At 40.9% G+C, this 21,879-nt stretch overlaps 1 protein-coding gene and 1 long non-coding RNA gene across 2 annotated transcripts in view; one reads left to right on the forward strand and one right to left on the reverse strand.

Moving 5' to 3' along the window:
• Positions 1 to 21,879, forward strand: part of LOC147022502 (contactin-associated protein-like 5) — a 774,700-nt gene that overhangs the window by 604,359 nt on the left and 148,462 nt on the right. The window lies entirely within an intron of this gene.
• Positions 18,539 to 19,346, reverse strand: LOC147022505 (uncharacterized). The gene is made up of 3 exons (XR_015061276.1): positions 19,207 to 19,346; positions 18,893 to 18,950; positions 18,539 to 18,609 (listed from the first exon to the last, which is right to left on the reverse strand). It is a non-coding gene; the product is annotated as an uncharacterized LOC147022505 (long non-coding RNA).

Genomic DNA, 21,879 nt, shown 5'->3' on the forward strand with positions numbered 1-21,879 from the left:
GGTGTTATCGTCGGCCTCGACGGTTCCGATTAATTACCCGGTGTCTTAAGCCCACTACGAACCCTTTACTTGAAGCAGGATGGAGGGTCAATAAAGAAAAGACGAAGCAAAACAGGAAAACAGTTCACACAAAGCACATTTATTTCCTGGCACACGGAAAGCACACATATACAGCCAAACAGTCAAAATGCACATATAGCAACCAAATCAAAAGCAACAATGACACAGAGTTACTACCGACTACACGCACACACTTCGACACTTATACAGTTCTACTTTACAGACTGCGCCAACACACATTTACTCAAAAGCAAAGGAAAGAAGCCACCCTCATAGAAAGTGGGCAGACAGGCCTGTAAGCCAATATGTGCGCGTGACCTGAAGGAGCGGCCAGGCCCGCGAGATGGGGGGGGGGGGTTCCTACCCGCGTCCTCGTGACGCGTTGGCAGACGAGCCGCAGATGTGGCCGCGTGGCTGTGCCCCGACTCCGTGGTCCTTGGCGAGTTTCGTTGGCACGACGTTTGGAGTGGGGTGGGAACGGGGCCCCCTTGTTGCACTATCTCAGCGCGGGGGAAAGGGGGAATTGTTGATGCCCTGGGGGAGGGAGAATGGCTGGCTGGCTTGGGTCCCGCGACGAGCGATCCCACACCGCGACGAGCGATCCCACACCGCGACCTCGTCGCCGACTGCCGTCCTTCTCGCCTCGGACCCGAGCTCCTTGGCCTCTTCCCACAACTCTTCTCAGCCGACTTCAGAACCCAACTCGATGACACTCCGATGACTTCGCCACCCGACTCGACTCTTCCTGCCACACCGATCACTTCGCCACCCAACTCGACTCTTCCTGCCACACCGATCACTTCGCCACCCGACTCGACTGCCTTCATTTGCCTTGCGCTCGCCTTCTTATAGGCCGGTAGGAGCAGCTAATATGCAAGTATTCGGATCAGGATGACCTCGGGGTCGGAGCCACGCTCGCCCATTGGTCGGAGCCACGCTCGCCCATTGGTCGGAGGAAACTGGGGCGTGAACCTCCCCTGATCCTAGAATTTGCATATATCGATTTCACACAGACGCGCCTGGAGGCGGGGCCAAGCCGCCCCGCGCTTGCTAATTGGACGGAGCAGAAGTGGGCGTGTAGCGGTTGTGATCCGAATTTCCCACGAAAAGGCCGCCATTTGCGCTCGCGGCTCGGTGCGTATCGCTGAACGGGCCCAAGACAGCCCGAACCTCAGTGTTCACAGGTGGTGCGGGAATGGCCGTCGAAGGGGAGAGGTGAGGGTGGTGGAGGGTTTTCGGTGGTGGTTTGATGGTTATGGTGCCGTTTGGGAATGACAGTGATGCGATGTTTGCAGGATTGAGTTGTGAAGGTAAAGGTCGTGGCTGTTTTGTTGTTGTATGAGGGTTGGAGCATGGTTGTACTTGGTGACGATGGCTGGCGTGGTGGTTAAGGTGGTTGTTGTGTGATGGCGGTTGAGACGTGGTTGGTTCAAAATAAAGATAGAACAGAAAAACGGGTATCTCAAATCGTCGCAGCCCGAATGAATCACATAAATTCCCAAGAGACAACGGGTTTGGGCTAACTACACATGGACTTAGAGATATCTCACCTACGGGCCCTTTATGGTGTAATGCGAATTTCCACAACCGTAACAATATATATATATATATATATATATATATATATATATATATATATATATATATATATATATATATATATATGTATGTGTGTATAGATCCGAGATCACGCTGAAAAACACTGCCATACGTCGTTGTAAGCTGGCTTTAAACGTTGTACTTTTCGGTTGTCCTCAAATGTTCCATGCTTGAAATTTTAAGACTTATGTCAGCGTATGACTCGCACGTTCCGCATAACGCTGGCCATAAGTTGTAAGCACGTCACGCGATCGTTCACACACGTCACTTGTAAGTTACTCATAAGTCGAAACACGTCGAGGTAATGTTTAGCGGACCCGAAACTTATTTCTAACCTATGAGTAACGTGTTGTACTCACGTTACGCGATCGGTGACACACATCGACACACGTTACTTGTAAGGTGCTCATAAGTCGAAACACATCAAGGTAATGGTTAGCGTCAGTGTTCCAGACTCCCTGGTTTTATTTATTTTTTTTTTTTTCTTCCTTCCTTCGGTATGATGGTGATTTTGACACTTCGATTTCTTGTGCGGTTATAATATAATATAATTAATAGGCTGCTGCTCAACGATTTAAACATAACCGCACTGTACACTGAAAACCGTCATACCGAAGAAAAAAAAAACCAGGAGTCTGGAACACTGACGCCAACCATTACCTTGACGTGTTTCGACTTATGAGTACCTTTCAAGTAACGTGTGTCGATGTGTGTCAACGATCGCATATCGTGCGTACAACTTATTCCCATCGCATGCGGAGCGTGTGTCATACGGCAAATACGTCGTAAAACTTTCAACATGTTTAAAATTACATGACGTACTCCATTTAATACGACGTATGATAGCGTACTTTAGCGTTCTGTTCACGCATACCAAACTTACCCATACCGTATTCGACGTGCGCCAGCATTTTAGAAGCATTTTTCAGAGGTCGGCATACGCTGGCAAGATCGCCAAGGTGTGACTGCGATGTTGACACTTCCATTTCTGCAGCGGTTATGATTTGAATCGTTGTGCGGCAGCCTTTTCATAACCTACGCCACGTCATCGTCGGCGATGCATGCAGCGCGCTATGCATAAGTTAGACTATCGTTGGGCATAGGTTGTGAAGTCCGACAACAGGTTCAGCATTCGTTGGTATAAGTTATCTATAACACAACGAAACATTCTGTGTCCGTTACTAATACGTTATGCATCAGACCAAGTCATTAAGAATACGTCCGAATATTTAAAAAAAAAACATCAAAAGTTCAATGTTAGCCAGCGTTTTACATACATTTTAATACGTTGCCATTGCTGGCTAAAACATCAAGGTGTGACTGGGCCTTTAAATCCGTGGTACGGTCGATTGCTTTACAACCACGAACGCCAATCAGTTAACCATGAGTTCCGGTGTCCACTGTATAATTTTGCCATTTGATTGGAGCTCACGTGGTTTCCTGAAAGGGGAGCACGCCCTCGGCAAAGCACCAATCTTATTTTGATTAGATCTTAATTCGGGCGGCCGAGCGTTTAACAGCTGGTGCGTGTGCCGACTGTTACAGGTCACTTAGTTTGGTAATTACCTCCCAGTCTATCCAGGTTCGGACAATGCTGGATCAATGGAAGGAAAGGACAAACACGGACAGGTTGAAACATCAACAAGGAATTTATTAAAAAGGAAAAAATAAATAAACAGAATAACTTTTAATTTATTTGTGAAGAAAATAGGTAAATTCAAATCAATCAAAATATTCTCAAGCAAATAAAGAATTAATCGGGCATTGATGGAACAAGTTGGAATTGCAATCATACCCCGTGGGAGTTCATTCGTACAACTCTCAGGTGAGCGATAGCACGGACAACAGATAGTTTTGAAATTTGGTAAGATTTTCATCTCATCAGAAAAACAAACCAGAACACCTCACAAGAGTGAGGCTAGTTTCATATCATTATTTGCGACTTAATTTTGCATTGGGCATCGCCCAGTGCATTTAATTTTTTATTTTTAAAATAATTTTAAGAAAATGGGCTGAAAGGGCTGTTTCTCAGCTCAAAGGGCCGGAATCGCACTTTGGGCTCAGTCAATGCCTGGGGAATAGTCTCGAGAATATACATGTCAAGTTTGGTTAGGTTCCGTTCACTAATAACCGAGAAATAACAATTTTAAGACAATGGGCCGTTCCTCAGCCCAAAGGGCCGCAATCGCACTTTGGGCTCAGTTAATGCCTGTGCATATGTGTCTAGTGTATGCCTGTCAATTTTCATCGAATTCTATTCACGAATAATGGAGAAATAGATGTTCAAATGAACTGTGCACAAGAAAAGAGAGAAGGCGAGCGGCGCTTCGACCCCGTGGGGTGGAAGACCTCACGGGGTAAAAACAGACAAAGAGCAGATGCTTGTCATTATGCCTTACTTAACGATTAAACACAGACAAGGTTACCCAGCAGATCACTCAGTGGGGAGAGGATTCCGGTTTCGCTCAGCAAGGTGAAAGTCGTCATACGTCAAATAAAACATCATGAAATGTATGAGCGTGCCTCATTCATTGCCATCGCCCTGCCTTGCCACTCGCAAAACAGGCTCGAACACCAATCGACATCACGTCGTCACCCCCAGGAATCAGGGACGCCAAGAATCAGATACGCCAAGAGCAGGTCTCGAGCAGAACCGGCATTAACGGTCCAAGCGTCACCCACCGTCAGGAGCCACCAGGAGCCACAACCAATGGACATCTGTGAGATGCTGTGAGGTGCTGTGAGAAGCTGTAAGGTGCTGTGGAGCACTGTGAGAAGCTGTAAGGCGCTGTGAGGAACTGCGAGAAGCTGTAAGGCGCTGAGGCATTGTGAGGCTGTCACCAGCAATCAGGGCTGCAAGGCCATCACCAACTGTCACAAACTCAACTGTCGCCAGCTCACCAACCGTCTGACTGGAACTGACTGGAGCCGAAAATAACCGTCACCCAACTGTCACAAAACAAAACTTCTCATAGCTGCAAGAAGCCGTAACCAGCTGTCACCAAACTGTCAGGAAAACGGTCCTCTCGTCCTACTGGGCGGAGCCTCAAGCAGACTTCAGCCAAATCCACCTTGCCTATTGTGCATCGTTGCATGTGACAAAACCACCAATCTCGTGAACGTTCCTTCCTTACGATGCCATGTTTGTGGTGCTGGACGAACAGCAGAAAGCAGCAATTTGCCAGAATTGCCGAGCGAAAACGTGAAGTGCTCACAAAACGTCAACGGGCAATTATTACCTCGATGTTCAGCCCAATACGAAGAAGAGCTAGTTAGCGTCCATGGAGCTGCTGAATGGGGTGTCGATTGTCGATGGAAAGAGGTGGGTGGCGACGTCGATGGAAATAGGTGGGTGAGGAAAATGATCCACAGCCGTATTTGTCCGTCAGAATAACTGCTCAGGAAAAGCCCGCGGTGTGCTTAATCAAATGTCCTGTAAGTCCAAGGTGTAAATAAATCGCCCACCTCCAAGCCAATGTGTCCTGATGGAAAGGGGTTAGACGAGCCTCCATTGGGCTAACGGCTATCTCGCGTGCATGAATGTGTCTGTTGTAAAGAGAAAAAGGTCATCCCATAAGAAAGGGAATCTATTCTTTACCCTTCTCAATGCATCAAAGTTAGAATCCCACCAGACATTGGGATGGGTCTATCCTGGACATGCATTTTGGGAAATACTGTCTCAGGACCTGAATGTTTGTATGCATTCGTCAGAACAGATTCTGAAATCCGTAATTGTGTGTGTGTGTGTGTGTGTGTGTGTGTGTGTGTGTGTGTGTGTGTGTGTGTGTGTGTGTGTGTGTGTGTGTGTGTGTGTGTGTGTGTGTGTGTGTGTGTGTGTGTTATAGTTGTAGTTATAGTTATATATGCCTGTTGCTGGCTTAACGGTTTGGGTGGTAGGCTTGGCATCCCAGGGTACTGAGTTCAGATACCGCTCATCTGTTGAATTAATACCAGGTGAGGTGAACTCTACCTGTCATCCTTCCGAGGTCGGCAAAATGAGTGCCAGCATGCTGGTATACTGTGTCGGAGTGGTGACCTGTCCAGGATTGTGCCCACTAGCCAAGGAGACTGCTTCGGCAGCACCAACGCTCTGCATAGAGTATGGTCCCAATGGATGGATATATATATATATATATATATATATATATATATATATATATATATATATATATATATATATATATATATATGTTTTGAATGATGTGGAGGTGAGGTGTTAGTCGGGTGAATATACTGGTTCTGGCTCACTTTTCCCCATGTAAATGAATGGGGGATTTTCAGCGATTCACATTTTTTTCCCCTAAAAATAAACCCCCTTTTTATCCCAAGGTATATTTATTTGTCTCCTCTTTTAACCTGGGGACACTTTTTTTTTTCAAATAATCCATGCAATAAGATAAAGATTTGTTCAAGTACTAAAGTGGTAATGTGATTTGTTAAAGGTGATTCGAAAGAAATATCTGAAACGTCTAAGCCTCGGGACACTCTTTATCAAATAACCGATGCATATTGTTTAGCTCACTCATTGAACCTATAAAGATTTGTTCATTCTCAAATTCCTTCAATAGTTTAATTTTCTTTGCACAATAATCCCCATCTAAAATATTGAAAAACAAAACATTTGAATCTTTATATTTTTTAAGATACCCCTTTTGTGCCATTACGAAATGATAAACTTCTCTTAATGCTCTTGTTTGACCACCTCCTGAGCCACATATCATTTTGAGATTATAGTAAATTGTTTTTTCATTGTTCAATTCATAACCATCAATGTTTTCAGTCCATTCAAGGATATTCATTTTTTCTTTACATCCTCTAACTTACTAGTTTTTAAATTGATTCGCTTATTTGTTTTATTTACCTTTGTTTTAGTTATTTTTTCAATAAGACTTATTTGATATTTTTCACATTCATTATGTTTTCCATTTATATACCAAGACTGAGATTTTCTCCTCTCTTTAGTTTGATTAATACTTGGTTTGACCATTTATATATTGCAAAAAAACGCGGCGGTAGCCCTTAAAAAACCCTAACCCATCTTCCCATCGTTAAAACACAATCTATTCTATTCACTCTATCATACAATATCCATATGGAACACAATGTATTCCATTATCTAAAATAAATCTCTTATCATCAAAGGCTCCTAATGCCTTTTTATTTACTTCTTCACTATATATATATGTTATGTTTATAACTTCTTATTGTATTCATTTTCCTATATTCTTCTTTCTTATTCATCAAACAATTATAATAATTTCTAAAAGTTATTGATTTCTTTATTACATATTTCTTTATTCCCTTTAACCTCTTATCAGTCTGATCACCATACTTATAAGCATATGCCTTTGCTCTCAATCCAATAAACTCACTCATTACTTTTCCACCCAACTCATCCTTAAACTTACCAATAACCTTTTCATTCTTTTTGGAAAATAACTCACTCTTCTTGCTGAAATTACTTGTATCATATACTCCAATATTTTTCTTCATATCTTTATAAACATCATCAGTTTTTATATCTAGGATAAAACTATCAGTGTCCAAATACAACAATGAAACATTTTCACCATACTCTTTCTTTAAGTCATTACACAAATAATCATACATCAATATCTTTGATAAATCAAGAACTGTTGTTCCAATATAAATTGGTTTATCCATTACAATACTTTCCTTTTTCAGATGAATTGCAGAAAAGTTCTCTGAAAAACCTCTTCTCTCTCAAAACTTGGTTTATTTATCAATCTCGAAGCTTCTTTCCAAGATGTTGCAAATCTAATGTTTTGCCTGTTTCTAACATTTTCCATAGTCTTTCCAAATACAGCATTATTCATTAATTTATAAAAGTCCCCTTCAAATTTTACTTTTGTATTTGCTCTCATATCTGTATTGAATTGAATATACTTTTTCACCCAAGGACTTTGTTTAAATTTTAAAACTCTATGAATTTTAGCTACTCTCAATCCTTCTCTCAAAAACTGTTTTAAGCTTCTCTGATGCAAAACATATCCCTCTTTATCATAGAATGTTGTTAATAACTTTTCTGTTGATTTGCCTTTAATATTAAAACTTTTATGAGAATCACTGAACCATTCTTTCTTTGGGGTTTCTTTCTCACATGCAAAAGGAAGGTCTTTATGCTTATTATGAAGATCACTCGGGTACTTCAAATCAACTTCAAAATAATAACCTTCTTCTTCGTCATTCAATTCCTCTTGAGAAGAAATAACAATATTCATCAAAGCCTTTTCATAATCCTTTTCTTCCACCCACTCTAATTTACCACAAGGCAGAGATTGAGACATTGCCCATCCATACAAATTATTAGCATCAAAATACATCAAATAATTACTATCTTTTTCATTATCATAATTTGGAAGATATTTATTATTTGCTTTAGCATATCTTTTTGAACATACTTGTGATATTCCACCTCTCTTGGACTTCTCAATCATCAAAAGCATATCAACATCACTGATTAAATCTATATCTTGTTTTGTCATTTTCAACATTGCACTCCAAGCTAAACCAGAAGCTGTGAAATAGTGGGCAGGATCTAATCCAAAACAATTTTTATTATGACAGAGTGATCTAAAAGCTTCAAACACATCAGCTAACAATAAAAATAAAATTTCAGACATGAAATCCTTCCTCTTCTCCAATGGCTTGATTTCCAATCATCAATTTGGTTTCAGACCAGGTCACTCTACCCTGGATATGCTGCTTCTGCTCTCCCATCAATGGATGGAGGTCCTCAATGCCAGACAGGAAATCCGAGCCGTATCCCTGGACATATCACGTGCTTTTGACACAGTCTGGCACCCTGCCTTACTCACCAAACTCTCTTCCCATGGTATTCAAGGCCATCTCCACTCATGGCTCGCAGACTTCCTTTCCTGTCGCAGTCAACGTGTGGCCCTAAATGGAGTTTTTTCATCCCCTCTTCCTGTGCAGGCTGGAGTTCCTCAAGGTAGCGTTCTGGGCCCTGTTCTTTTTCTGGTTTTCATCAATGATCTCTCGGACTCTCTGGAAAATCCTCTATTTCTCTTTGCCGACGACTCCACCCTCTGCCGTACCATCTGTCATCCCTCAGACCGGCAAGCAGCAGCTTCTTCGCTCACTGCAGATCTGGATAAAATCACAAACTGGTCCAACACGTGGAACATGTCTTTCAATCCAGACAAATCTCACACTCTCACTATGTCTCTTCGAAAGGACCATTTACAAAACCCCCCCATCCACTTTCTCAACAATCCTCTGGAAGAAGTCTTTTCTTTCAAGCTTCTAAGTCTCACTATCTGCCATGACCTTTCCTGGGAAAGTCACATTTCCAACCTCGCCTCAAAAGCCAGTCGCCGACTGGGAATCCTCCGTCGTTCTAAGTCCTTCCTCGGTCCTCTTGAGCTCCTGACCACTTACAAAGCTTTTGTCTGTAGCCTGATGGAGTACTGCTCTCCCCTCTGGGCTGGTGCTCCTGCCTCCCACCTTTCTCGGCTTCACGCTGTTGAAACCAGGGCATTTAAGATCATCGGCATCTCCCGCAATGAAGCTGAGTCTTTGGGCCTCTCACTCAATCATCGCAGGTTGGTCGGTGGTCTTTCTGTCTTCTACCGACTCCTCTCCAGCCTTGCCCCCCCCTGCTCTCTCTGCGATTTGTCCCCACCACATTTCCACAGGGCGCTCAAGGTCCGCCAACAACCCCCTTCTGGTAAAACTACCAAAATCACGAATCACTGCTCATCTTCACTCTTTCATTCCTCTTTTTTCCCGCCTTTGGAATAAACTTCCTCACTCTATTCTTTCCCATTCTTCCCTCCAGGCTTTCAAAACAGCTGTTCACCACCACCTCTTATCTTCCCCCATCCAAATCCTCGATCTTTTCTACCCCCGATAATCCACCCAAGCCCACTTCCTTCATTTCTCCTGCTTTCCTTCCTGAAAGTCCCTGAAATGTCCATCTTCTCTTCGCCATGTTCCCCGTCCCATCCCCATCCCTCTCCCTTCCACAGTTCACCTAATGTATCTGTTTCCCACTGTTTTGTCCCTTCCACTCCTGCCCCTCTTGTCTCATGCCTCCTTGCTGTGAGTTGTGTGTTCGCTCTCATACGAGCCTCGACCAAGGTATACAAAAAAAAATAAAAAAAAAATTAAAAAAAATCTGTTTTTAGATATAAATCATGATATTCTCCAAGGTTCTTTATCTTAAATATTTTCCATATTTCTTGTGCGTGTTTATATTCCTTATCACTTATCTCTTCTTCATAAAGGTTATTTTAGAAACTTTCTTTTGAAGGAAGTTGTGTTTCTTTAAATCTCATAAATGAATCCATATAATCATAAGGATAAATTCCCTTACTTGTAAGAATTTTCTCTTTACTTTGAATTTCATTCCTTGTTTGAATTTCCTCTCTCGTGAGAATTCCTTCTTTAATCAGAATTTCCTCTTTAGTTAGAATTTCATTCATTGTTCGAATTTTCTTTATAATTAGAATTTCATCTTCAGTTAGAATTTCTTCATTAATTTCCTCATTAATTAGAATTTCCTCTTTACTTTGAATTCTCTCTTTAATCTGAATTTCCTCTTTAGTGAGAATTTCCTCTTTTGGAAAGAATGAATTAAGATTTGGAAAAGAGTCTGTGGAGCTTAGATTTGATGTGAGGTAGGCTAGTGGTGTTCCCATAAACTTGTAAGAATGTAGAAACAGAATACGAGTTAAAGGTTTTGTGAATATCATTTTTGTAAATGAAATATACTTTTGACTTGTGTTTGTTATGGCAGAAATATTCCCTGGTGTTTTTGAAAGTTCATTTATAAATAGATGTGTATCATAGTTGGCGCTGTTGTGAAGAAAGACTGGAATAAAAGAAGGTAATTTATAATTAAGATTACAACAGGAATGAGCGGGACCTCTATATTTACCAGTAAGATGACAATGATCCCTAACTTTAGACTCCTTAATTTCCCCCTCACAAATATGACAGATATTGTTCTTTCTGAATTCTCATTTTTCATCTTTGGTTAATTTCATCGGTTCATTTGTTTCTTTCATTAATTTAGTGAGTCTTATACAATCCTTTTCTAATCGTTTTACAAACTCTTGTGAAGCTTTTTTTCCACTATAATGTTCAAGTCTGTTATACTTTTCTCCAACAGATGATTTGATATAATAACAGAAACCACAAGGAATATGTTATTTTGATAGTTTTGACAAATATTATTTTGATAGTTTTGGTCTTCCACCACCTGTTGAAGTCATAAAATTCTTACAGAATGGTGTTTATCAAACATTTCAAGTCCAATAATTAAATTCCAAGTGTTGTGGTCAATTATGTCTATATGTGTTATTTCAACTCAACAAAAATAAAAAATTTTATGATATTATTTTTAATCTAATATAAATGACTTATGTTGGTAAAGATGGTTCTATCTTTGGTGTATCTCAAGAACTGGATATTGATTGATCAAATTATTACACAAAGGCACAGGCTGAACGACATAAATATAATATAATCAAAAATATTAACATGAAAAATGCTTATAAATTAAAAAAATATCCAAGCCCGACTGACACGAATGACTTGGTGAGATTAAGCGATTTATCACAATATATATCTTTAAATAAAACGGCCGTGTATTCCAAAGATACAGAAGTGTTGATATTATCTCCAGGTCATACAGAAGTCACAGTTCGAATTAAAATAAATTTTTATAAAGAAGGGCGTATCGTTTTTATGAGAATAGAACAATGGGGGTATGATATGAATGATTTAGGGTATAATTGGTCATTTAAAATTAACCTCGAAGACCTGGAACAATTAAATCAGTCTCGTAAGGAAGAATATTATCCACTTTGTATTGAGAATGAGTTTTGTGGGGCCACGATTAGTAAACAACAAATAAAAGAATTTAATAAGGGTAAATATAATAATGGTTTTGCCCTTGTTTATATCATGAAAACAGAAAAAACAGGATTATATATAATAAGTAAGGAAATACAAAATGATTTAACTATGGGAAGATGGGGAGGTGTTTCGTGCCATAATATTATTCTAACATATATTTCTAATACATAAATGACAGCAAGAAGGCTTCAAGAAAATTATCATTTGTGTCCAAGCATACCTTCAAGAAAAGGGTATTCGGTATTTTAATAAATATGTTCTGCAACATCAGAATGAGGTATTTTCAATAAAAGATTGGCATTATGCTGATGTTGAGAAACCGACAACTTTAGATTTAATTAGAATGTTAAATAATGATAAAATTATAAAGATAAGAAAAGGTAAGGCTCTTTTAGAAATTCAAAAGAAATTTTATTGGTTTCCTGTTGTAAAAAAAATTATTTTGGATACAGGAATAACAAGAAATCCTGATGAATCTTCTTCTTCTTTCGGCTGCTCCTGTTAGGGGTCGCCACAGCGGATCATGATTATGATCCGCATAGTGATTTGGCACATGTTTTACGCCGGATGCCCTTCCTGACGCAACCCTGGTCGCCTCTTACGACACAGGGATATGGTACACCTATTTTAACCGGGGTATACACCGGCCCAGCACACTGGTACTCATTTCGCCGACCTCGGAAGGATGACAGGCTGAGTCAACCCCCTGGTGTATTAATTCAGTGGCCCAACGGGGCTTGAACTCAGGACCATTTGGATCCCAAGCCGCTGCCCTAACCACTGCGCCAACACCAGGCTCGAAATCCTGATGAATATATGTATGATATTCTATGGGGTGTAAGCGATTCAAGGATAATAAGGGATGAGGAGGGAGTTGAAGAAGAGAGGGAAGAGGAGGAAAAGGAGAAGAGAGAGAAGGAGGAGAGGGAGAAGAAAGAGAAGGAGGAAAAGGAGAAGAGAGAGAAGGAGGAGAGGGAGAAAAAAGAAGGAGGAAAAAGAGAAGAGAGAGAAGGAGAGGGAGGAGAGAGAGAAGAAGAGGGAGGAAAGAGCGAGACAAAATAAATATCAAAATATGGAAACCAGTGAGATTAAAAAAAGATTGGTGGTATTACAGAAAATAACTCAACCCACCGAGGAGGAAAACAAAGAATTGACAAGTCTATTTGAAATATTTTCTACAAGACTATTGACATCGACAAGATATTCATTTTAATTCAAGTTTTTCATTTTTATTTTTTTCTTAAATAAATGGAGGAGAGAGTGAAGGCATTTCTAAGGATTCTTTATGTTTTAAAAATTAAGATTCAAATGTGCATGTTGGAAACTAAAAAGGTTTTTGCACTCTGCAGGAATTTTTCACATAAATAAATGAGTTATTGTCTCAAATGTAAAAAGAAAACTAATACTAAAAATATTTCATATATTAAAAGTAAAAATAACAGGGTTATAAAAAAAGGTATATGTTCGGTGTGTGGTTCAAAAAAAATCAATTTATCTCCAAACACAAACGAGGAGGAGATATACAAAAGTTTTTATCAGGAAGTAAATTTACAACTACTGGAATACCAGGGGAATTACATCTTCCAGGGTATTCTTTCTGTGGTCCAGGCACAAACTTGGATAAAAGATTAGATGAGGAAGACAATCCTAAATAATGGAGTAAACCCATCAATAGAGTTGATGAAGTGTGCATGAGACACGATATTGATTATGGGAATACCACAACGTTGGAAGAAAAGCATGAAGCCGATAGAGAAATGTTGTATAATTTGTCTCTGATACAAAATCCAACCTTGAGAGAAAAAGTTGATCGGTTCATTGTGAAGAAGATGATCAGTGCTAAATTGAAACTTGGACTTGGAAATTCAAAAAACTTATAGGCTCTAATGATGTCATTAAGACTGAAGAGCAATTAGCTGATGAATTACATAAACCAATATTCACAAAGTTTCAGAGAAGGAAAGTTTATTCCAAGGAAGTAGATTATATCTGGTCTGCTGATTTGATTGAACTCAATAATGATAAGGGGTACAAGTATCACAGATGCCAACCTTCCCGATTTCATCGGGAGGCTTCCGAAAATTCACCCAAACTCCCGCCCTTACGATCACTATCCTTATCCTCCCGAAATTTTGATATTTTTGCACTGTTCACTAATCAGAATGTACTAGTATGAGAATTGAATGAAAAGCATCGTCTGCTACGTATAGCATGTGGTAACTCCATAACGTTCGCTGCTACCAAATTGTACGTAAAAAATTGCAAATTCAAATGAGGAGCAGCGAAACATTGGGTCTGGATCTCGCTTATGCGATCATGCACTGAGATTTAGTGCATGCGGTATGTGTGCAATACAGTGCATGCGGTATGTATGCACAGTGTATATGCATGCGATACGCTCACTGCATGCAGCTGGGCCCCGTACCAACCCGGCGGTCGCGACCACCGTGCGGTGTTTAACAGCCGCTAGAGTTCTACGAGTCGCGCTGCAGCTGTGGAACATCGACTTCGAAGTTACCGATGCTTCAAGCTCTCGATGTTGATTACGAAATGGCAGAAAAGAAGCTTACGAAGACCAATAAATGGTCTCAGAAGTACAAGACCGAATACAGTCTCCAATACCCGTGTATTCGAAAGTCTGAAAGAGGAATTCATCATGCGTATTGTACAGTATGCAGCGTTGATATTTCAGTTGAGCACGGAGGTCGCGATGATATTCGGAAGCACGTTGGAAGCAAACGGCACACAGACATTGCAAAGGAGAGATCTTCGAGCACGAGTACCGGTACACTTCTGAATTATTTCACCAAACAAGGGACAAGCGAGGAAGAGGATGTTACCCGAGCGGAACTTCTCTTTAGTGGATTTATTGTGGAACATAACTTGCCCATATCAGTCTCAGATCATGCTGGACCTCTATTTCAAAAGATGTTTCCAGATTCAAAAGTTGCTTCAAAGTATGGATGTGCAAGAACAAAAACTTCAGCAATAATTGGTGAGTTGTCAAATGTTACTGCTTCATCTATTGCCGATATTGCTAGACTAGCTCCATTTAGCCTAGCTACAGACGGTAGCAATGACAGTGGTGAGGCCCAGCTATATCCTGTCCTGATTTCGTACTATGACAACAGTGCTGGGATTGTGAAGCAAGGTTTGCTAAGTTTGCCTGCGTGCAAACAAGATTCCACTGGAGAAAACATTTTCAAACTGCTTGATCATGAGTTCAGTGACAGGAAAATTCCGTGGGGAAATTGTGTTTCCTTTTGTGCTGATAATGCCTCTGTCATGGTGGGCAAGCACAAAGGAGTCGCTGCTTATATCCACAAACAAAATCCAGAGTGCTACATCATGGGATGCCCTTGCCACATGATGCACAATACGGCCAAGAAGGCGGCTCAGGCCTTACCCATTGAATTAGATGACTTTCTCATCGATATTTACTACTACTTGGACAAAAGTAGTAAACGCGTCAAAGGAGTGAAAGCACTGCAAGAACTCTGTGATGCCCCGACACACAAGATTCTGAAGCATGTCGCAACAAGGTGGCTGTCCCTTGGTCAGTGCCTAGACAGGCTGATTGAACAGTGGGAGCCACTTCGTCTCTTCTTCAAAGAAGAAGTACGAAGAAAAATGCAACCAACTGTAGCTAAGACACTAACAACGAGCAAGAAGGACGGCACTGTATCTACTGCCAGTACTGGCACTGCAGGATCAAGCACTAGTGGAGCAGCATTCACCACTACCACTGCAGTATCTGCTGCGAAGAAGACAGCAGGGACAGCACTAAAACCAATGCTGAGAGCAGGTAGCATCACCGGCCCTTCATCACGTTCATCTACAAAGCAGATCCCTTCAGAGTCGAGAAAGACTGTGATAGTCCCATCTACAGGCAAAGAAGGACCCAAGTTAAGTTCTGCTTTTGCCAAATCACTTGATAGAAGCTCAGCAAAACCTTCGAATCAGAGGTCTTCTTCCTTGGCTGCACCTACCTCAAGCTCTCTCCTCAAACGTAAAATTGGATCTGGTACTACGAGTCTGACCTCTTCTGCTGGCAGTAAACGCAAGTGTGATCGCCCTGCGGCTAAGTGTACTACGAGTTCTACAACGAAAAGCGCATCTTCCTCAAACACTGTGCAGGAATCTAGAGAAAAACGTGTCAACAGGATGTTCTTGTCTCCACAAACAAAACTCTATTGTTTCTTCCTTCGATATGCTAACAAGCTTTTTGAGAAGGGGAATCTTCTGCTCCAAAGAGACGAACCCTGTATTCATCTCCTGCACGGAGAATTGAATGGTCTTCTGAAAGATATCTTCGTACGGTTTTTGAAACCATCGGTGTCATCGGTTGCTCTGGTAAATGTACCCTTCTCTGACAGAAATCATCAGAAGAATGATGAGGACCTCATGATTGGGAACGATGCCAAACTGTATATAAGGGAACAAAGGAGTCTCAAGAAATCCACCTTCACTCTGAGTGAGTCAGACATCCAAGGTTTCTTCAGTGCAGTTCGCTCATATTATGTGAAAGCCTGCAATTACATCTTCAAAACCTGGCCGCTAGATAATGAATTAGCCAAGCATGCTCAGGTGCTGGATGTTAAGCTACACCAAGAAGTGGGGTTTGACTGTGTGGAGTTTTTCATCAAGAAATTCCCCTGTCTGTTCAGTGGTGGTGATAGTGACATAGACAGTCTTGAGAGTGAATTCGCTCACTACCAGGCAGACGCCTCCATAGCTACAATTGCTACTGAGACAGTGAGAGTGGATGAGCAGTGGCATCGGATTTCACAGCTCACAGATCCCTGCACTGGTGCCAAGAAGTATCCTAATTTGAGCAAAGTGATGAAGGGAATCTTGGTCATTCCTCATTCGAACGCATCATGTGAGCGGGCACTCAGTCTTGTACGGAAGAATCATACTGAATTTCGTCCCAATTTGAGTGTCAAATCCCTGGAAGCTCTCTTAATTGAAAAACTAGCTCATAGCACCCCTTGCTACCAGAGAGAATACAGCAAAGACATAATCAGAAGGGCTAAAAGAGCCACACAGCTGTCACTCAGCAAAGCTGCCATGGAAAAAGCAAGCAGCAGTAGTACCAGCCAGTAAGGTAAGAAAAATATTGCTTCTTTTGTGCTTGTTGTTAATCTTTGATTGTCCCCTAACTTACTAATATTAACATACATGTAACATTAAAAAGTGCACAATTTTCCCCATTTTTTGTTCAAAAAGTGGGAATTCTTAACATGTTAAATGCTCCAAAATAGGGCTCAGAGGGCACTAGAGAGCGTCTAGAACCCTAGAGCTTCCAGGGCCCTAAGGCGGGCCCTGGACCCCGCCGCAAGGGTCGAGCGCTCCGCGCTCGAGATGTGCGCTTAGCGCACATTATTTGGTGTCGGTTGCAAATCCTCCCTAATTCTGATTTCCAAAAGTTGGCATCTCTGAAGTATGCTTTAACCATTATTGATTTGAGGAGTAGATAGATACGCATAGGTTGTACCATTAAAAAACAAAACAGGTAATACTCTTATGTTAACCTTTCAACAGATATTTAATAAAAGTAAGAGAAAACCTAAAAAATTGTGGACTGATGAGGGTAGAGAGTTTTATAACAAGACTTATGAATTTTCTAAAAAATAACAGTATTACATTATACAGTACCTTTAATGAAGGGAAGGCAGTTGTTGTTGAACGTTTTAATCGTACCTTAAAAGAGAGATTATATAAAAAATTCAGACAACTCGGTTCACAACAATGGTCATCTTTTATTCAGGATATTGTGGATAAGTATAATGACACGGTTCACACGTCAACAAATATGAAACCATCAGAAACATTTACAAAATTAAAATATGAAAAAGAGATTAATGTCAGAAAACCTAAGTTCAAAGTTGGTGATATCGTAAGAATATATAGGTGGAAATCTCATTTTGAAAAGGGTTATATTAAACGATGGACGAACGAACTTTTTAAAATTGTTGATGTAATAGATACGGTTCCTTGGACTTATAAGATATATGATTTGAAAGGGGAAGAGATTTTAGGTTCATTTTATTCACAGGAATTACAAAAGACAAAGATAAATTGAAATTTTTTGACTCCGCCCCTTTTTGACTCCGCCCACACAAAAGCCACCCACATAAACCCCACCCCACACAAGCTCCACACAAACCCCACCCCACACAAACCCCACACAAACCCCACCCCACACAAACCCCACCACACACAAACCCCCCACAAGCTCCACACAAAAACTCCACCCCACACAAGCTCCACACACACAAACCCCACACAAGCTTCACCCATATTCATCATATTCACATAATTAGTGATTAGTTAATTAGTTCCCCACACACAACATGTTTCTTCAATTAAAAAATTATCCACCCATCCACACAAGCTCCACCCATCCATTTATCCACACAAACCTCATCCACATAAACCTCATCCACATTCACCCCTCCCACATAAGCCCCACCGAAGCCCCGCCCACATAAACCCCTCCCACACAACCTCCACCCACATAAACCCTGCCCACACAAACCCCACCGAAGCCCACCCACATAAACCCACACACGCCCCGCCCACACAAGCCCCCACCGAAGCCCTGCCCACATAAACCCCACCCACACAAGCCCCGCCCACACAAGCCCCGCCCACACACGCCCCACCCACACAAGCCCCGCCCACATAAACCCCACCCACACAAGCCCCACCCCCTCATCCCCCCTGTGCGCCCCCACCTTTGACCCACCACCTCCCTCATCCCACCCCCACCCTTCCCCACACACACACATGGGGAGGGGAGGGGTGGGATGAGGGGGTGATGGGTCGTTGGGGGAGCGCACCTACGCCCTCCCCACCTCCCCTCCCCCCCTCTCCTTCATGTCTTGATTCTCTTTTTGAAATTCAAAATCAAGTATTGTAAACAAAACAAATATAATTAATCAAAATTGAAAATATTTAATATTCATTTGCGAGAATGTATAATCTTTCCCAGCAATCTTCTTCAGATGTCTTGTGATGTCGAAACTCAGACACCATATTCTGTTTTGAAACAAAAAGTGGATAATAATTAAGTTTTATAAAGATAATTACATGGTAATATGAGTAAGCCTGGTGTTGGTTCTAAGTTCAAGCCTCGTTGACCACTGAATTAACACACCAGGAGGCCGATTCAGCCTGTCATCCTTCCAAGGCCAATAAAATGAATTCCAGTGTACTGGCAAAACTGCATCCAAAATAATGATGCAACCAACATAAGGCGACATTCCAAAGAGAGAGTGATGTTAATAAACAAATAACTAAATAATAATTCAGAAACATTTACCTCCAGAAAATCATGTGTTGTACCAGATTGCTTCAACAGCTTATGTTGTGTGATCGAGCTGAAAAAAAATAAAATAATGAGTCAAGGGTATAGATGGAGAGACAGACAGAGAGAGGTAGGTAGAAAGACAGACAGAGAGAGATACAAAGAGACAGACAGGGAGAGATAGAGAGACAAACAGACAGGGAAAGAGAAAGAGACACACACACACACACGCACACACACACACACACACACACACACACACACACACACACACACACACACACACACACACACACACACACACACACACACACACACACGTGTCTCACCATTGGTTTAATTCATTCGAGATCAGAGGCCATGATAAGACTTCGTACCAGTCATTATAAATGTTTTTCAATTCTCTTCTAAAATCATTGACCTCTTCAATAAGAGCATTCATTTGATGCACCTCATCGTGATATGTAAACTCCACTTCTTCCAACGACCTGCCAGGAAAAAATATATATTTTCGCAATATCACGATTTAATTTATACTCAATTGCTTCATCGTTCAAAGAGGAAACCATACACAAACTTACCAACTTTGTAGTGAGCTGCTATCTTCATCGGAAGAGAGTGAGTCCATGTCTCAGTTTTTTTTTTACCATTGGTACAAGATGGCAAAAAGATCAGAGGCCGTGATAAGACGTCGTGTCAGTCATTAAAAATGTTTTTCAATTCTCCTCTAAGATGATTGACCTCTTCAATAAGAGCATTAATTTCATGCACCTCGTCGTGATATGTAAACTGCTCTTCTTCCAAGGACCTGCCAAGAAAAAAAAAAAAAATATATATATATATATATATATATGTATATATATATATATATATCAGAATTATCACGATTTAATTTATAATCAATTGCTTCATCGTTCAAAGAGGAACCAATACACAAGCTTACCAACTTTGTGTTGAGCTGTTTTGTTCGTGGAAGAAAGATCGCTCATGTCTCAGTTGTAAAAATGAAAATCCCGTCTGGCAGAAACTTTGTCTGGCGAATCACTTATAAGGCAACAATGAGGAGATTGCTTAATCATTGGGTGTGGCCACAGGAAATGACGCTTCGGGCGAGACAGCTTGGAAAATAACTGGGCGATATATTCTCAAATTGTATGAATCATTTTTAAAACATACTTAAAATACCCTAAAATGGTTTTGATTAAACTTATGTTTAAAAGCCTGTTCGTGTTCTGAGATAAAATAGAAACACGAGGCCTTGTCTCACAGAATAGTTCCTATTTTTTTTATGGCGTGGTTTATGCACAAAAATGATTTGCAACTCGGGCGGTGGCCAGATGAGATCATTAAGAGAAGTTTATCATTTCGTAATGGCACAAAAGGGGTATCTTAAAAAATATAAAGATTCAAATGTTTTGTTTTTCAATATTTTAGATGGGGATTATTGTGCAAAGAAAATTAAACTATTGAAGGAATTTGAGAATGAACAAATCTTTATAGGTTCAATGAGTGAGCTAAACAATATGCATCGGTTATTTGATAAAGAGTGTCCCGAGGCTTCGACATTTCAGATATTTCTTTCGAATCACCTTTAACAAATCACATTACCACTTTAGTACTTGAACAAATCTTTATCTTATTGCATGGATTATTTGGAAAAAAAAAGTGTCCCCAGGTTAAAAGGGGAGACAAATAAATATACCTTGGGATAAAAAGGGGGTTTATTTTTAGAGAAAAAAAAATATGAATCGCTGAAAATCCCCCATTCATTTACATGGGGAAAAGTGAGCCAGAACCAGTATATTCACCCTACTGGTGTTTTTAATCACGTGGCAGTTACGTGGTCATGCTTTTACTCATCTACACATTGCTAAAAATGAAAAGCACGGTGAGACGGTGAAGCTGTGAGTCAGTCTGTGAAGTCTTGAAGACTGTATGCCTATGAATCACGTCCTGTTTGAATGTTAATTCCTTAAGACCCTGACGACCCAAAAGACCCAGATAACCCAAAAGTCCCCGAGGATCCAAAAAGACCCAAAAAGACCCTGAAGACCAAAAAGTCTCGTCATTTGGCCAAAATTCAGCTTTTCCGTGATTTCCGCTTTTAGTTTATGGCCAAAACGTCGTGTTTGTGTTCGGATATTGAATTCATATTTAGAAAATGGAGACTGAAAAGAACATAAATATTATATGAAGAATCATATCTTCAAATAATATTTATGTTGTTTTCAGGGAAAGATGAAGAAAAATTGTTTATTAAGGCATACACCCCAAAAAGGTGCCTGTTTGTAACATAAAATGTTAAGAATGCAGGACGACCTGTGCTGATCTCGAGAGAAAAAATATTAAAATAGTTCATCGTGAGAGCTCGGAGCTGGCGAGGTGAAGAGAATATGCCATCCATATGGCTGGGTCCCAAACCACTACGAGGCAACAGCATCATGAAAGGTCAGCTACAGTGTGGATGACACAAGAAGAAAATATCCTTGATCTGAAACATGTCGTCTTCCACAAACCCCATGACGTACAAGGAGGATGACCTGGTGAATATCATCACCAAAGTCATCATGTCAAAGGAAGTGCAGAAAATATCTGCACTCAATTTGAAATTGGCCAGAAGGAGTAGGCCGACGCTCCCTTCACTGAAGAACGCATCAATAGTGACAAGGTCCACGTCTGGGCAAGAATGAAAATGGTTCAGCTGAAAATATGGACAAGCGCATGGTTGTGAAGCATAAACTGGTTGATCAAGTAGTAGAGCTGAGGGATGAATGACAGGGCACCGTTTGTCTGTATGTTGATTGTTGCCAGGTCCCGACCAGAGGTGAATCTCAAGGAAGCCATCAGTCTGTATGAATTTAACTCACTCCCACGAGCTCTGTGCTCCATGCATTGACAAAAGCAAGCTTATGGCCATACTCATGGCCCAAAGACAGGGCAACTGATTGTGCTCAGCTTCCGGAGAATGTTTCAATCGATGATGTTCAAGTTCCAAAGAAGAA

Source organism: Eptatretus burgeri, chromosome 8 (genome assembly GCF_056783735.1).
Source record: "Eptatretus burgeri isolate ZD-2024b chromosome 8, Ebu_testis_v1, whole genome shotgun sequence".
NCBI classification, from domain to species: Eukaryota; Metazoa; Chordata; class Myxini; order Myxiniformes; family Myxinidae; genus Eptatretus; species Eptatretus burgeri.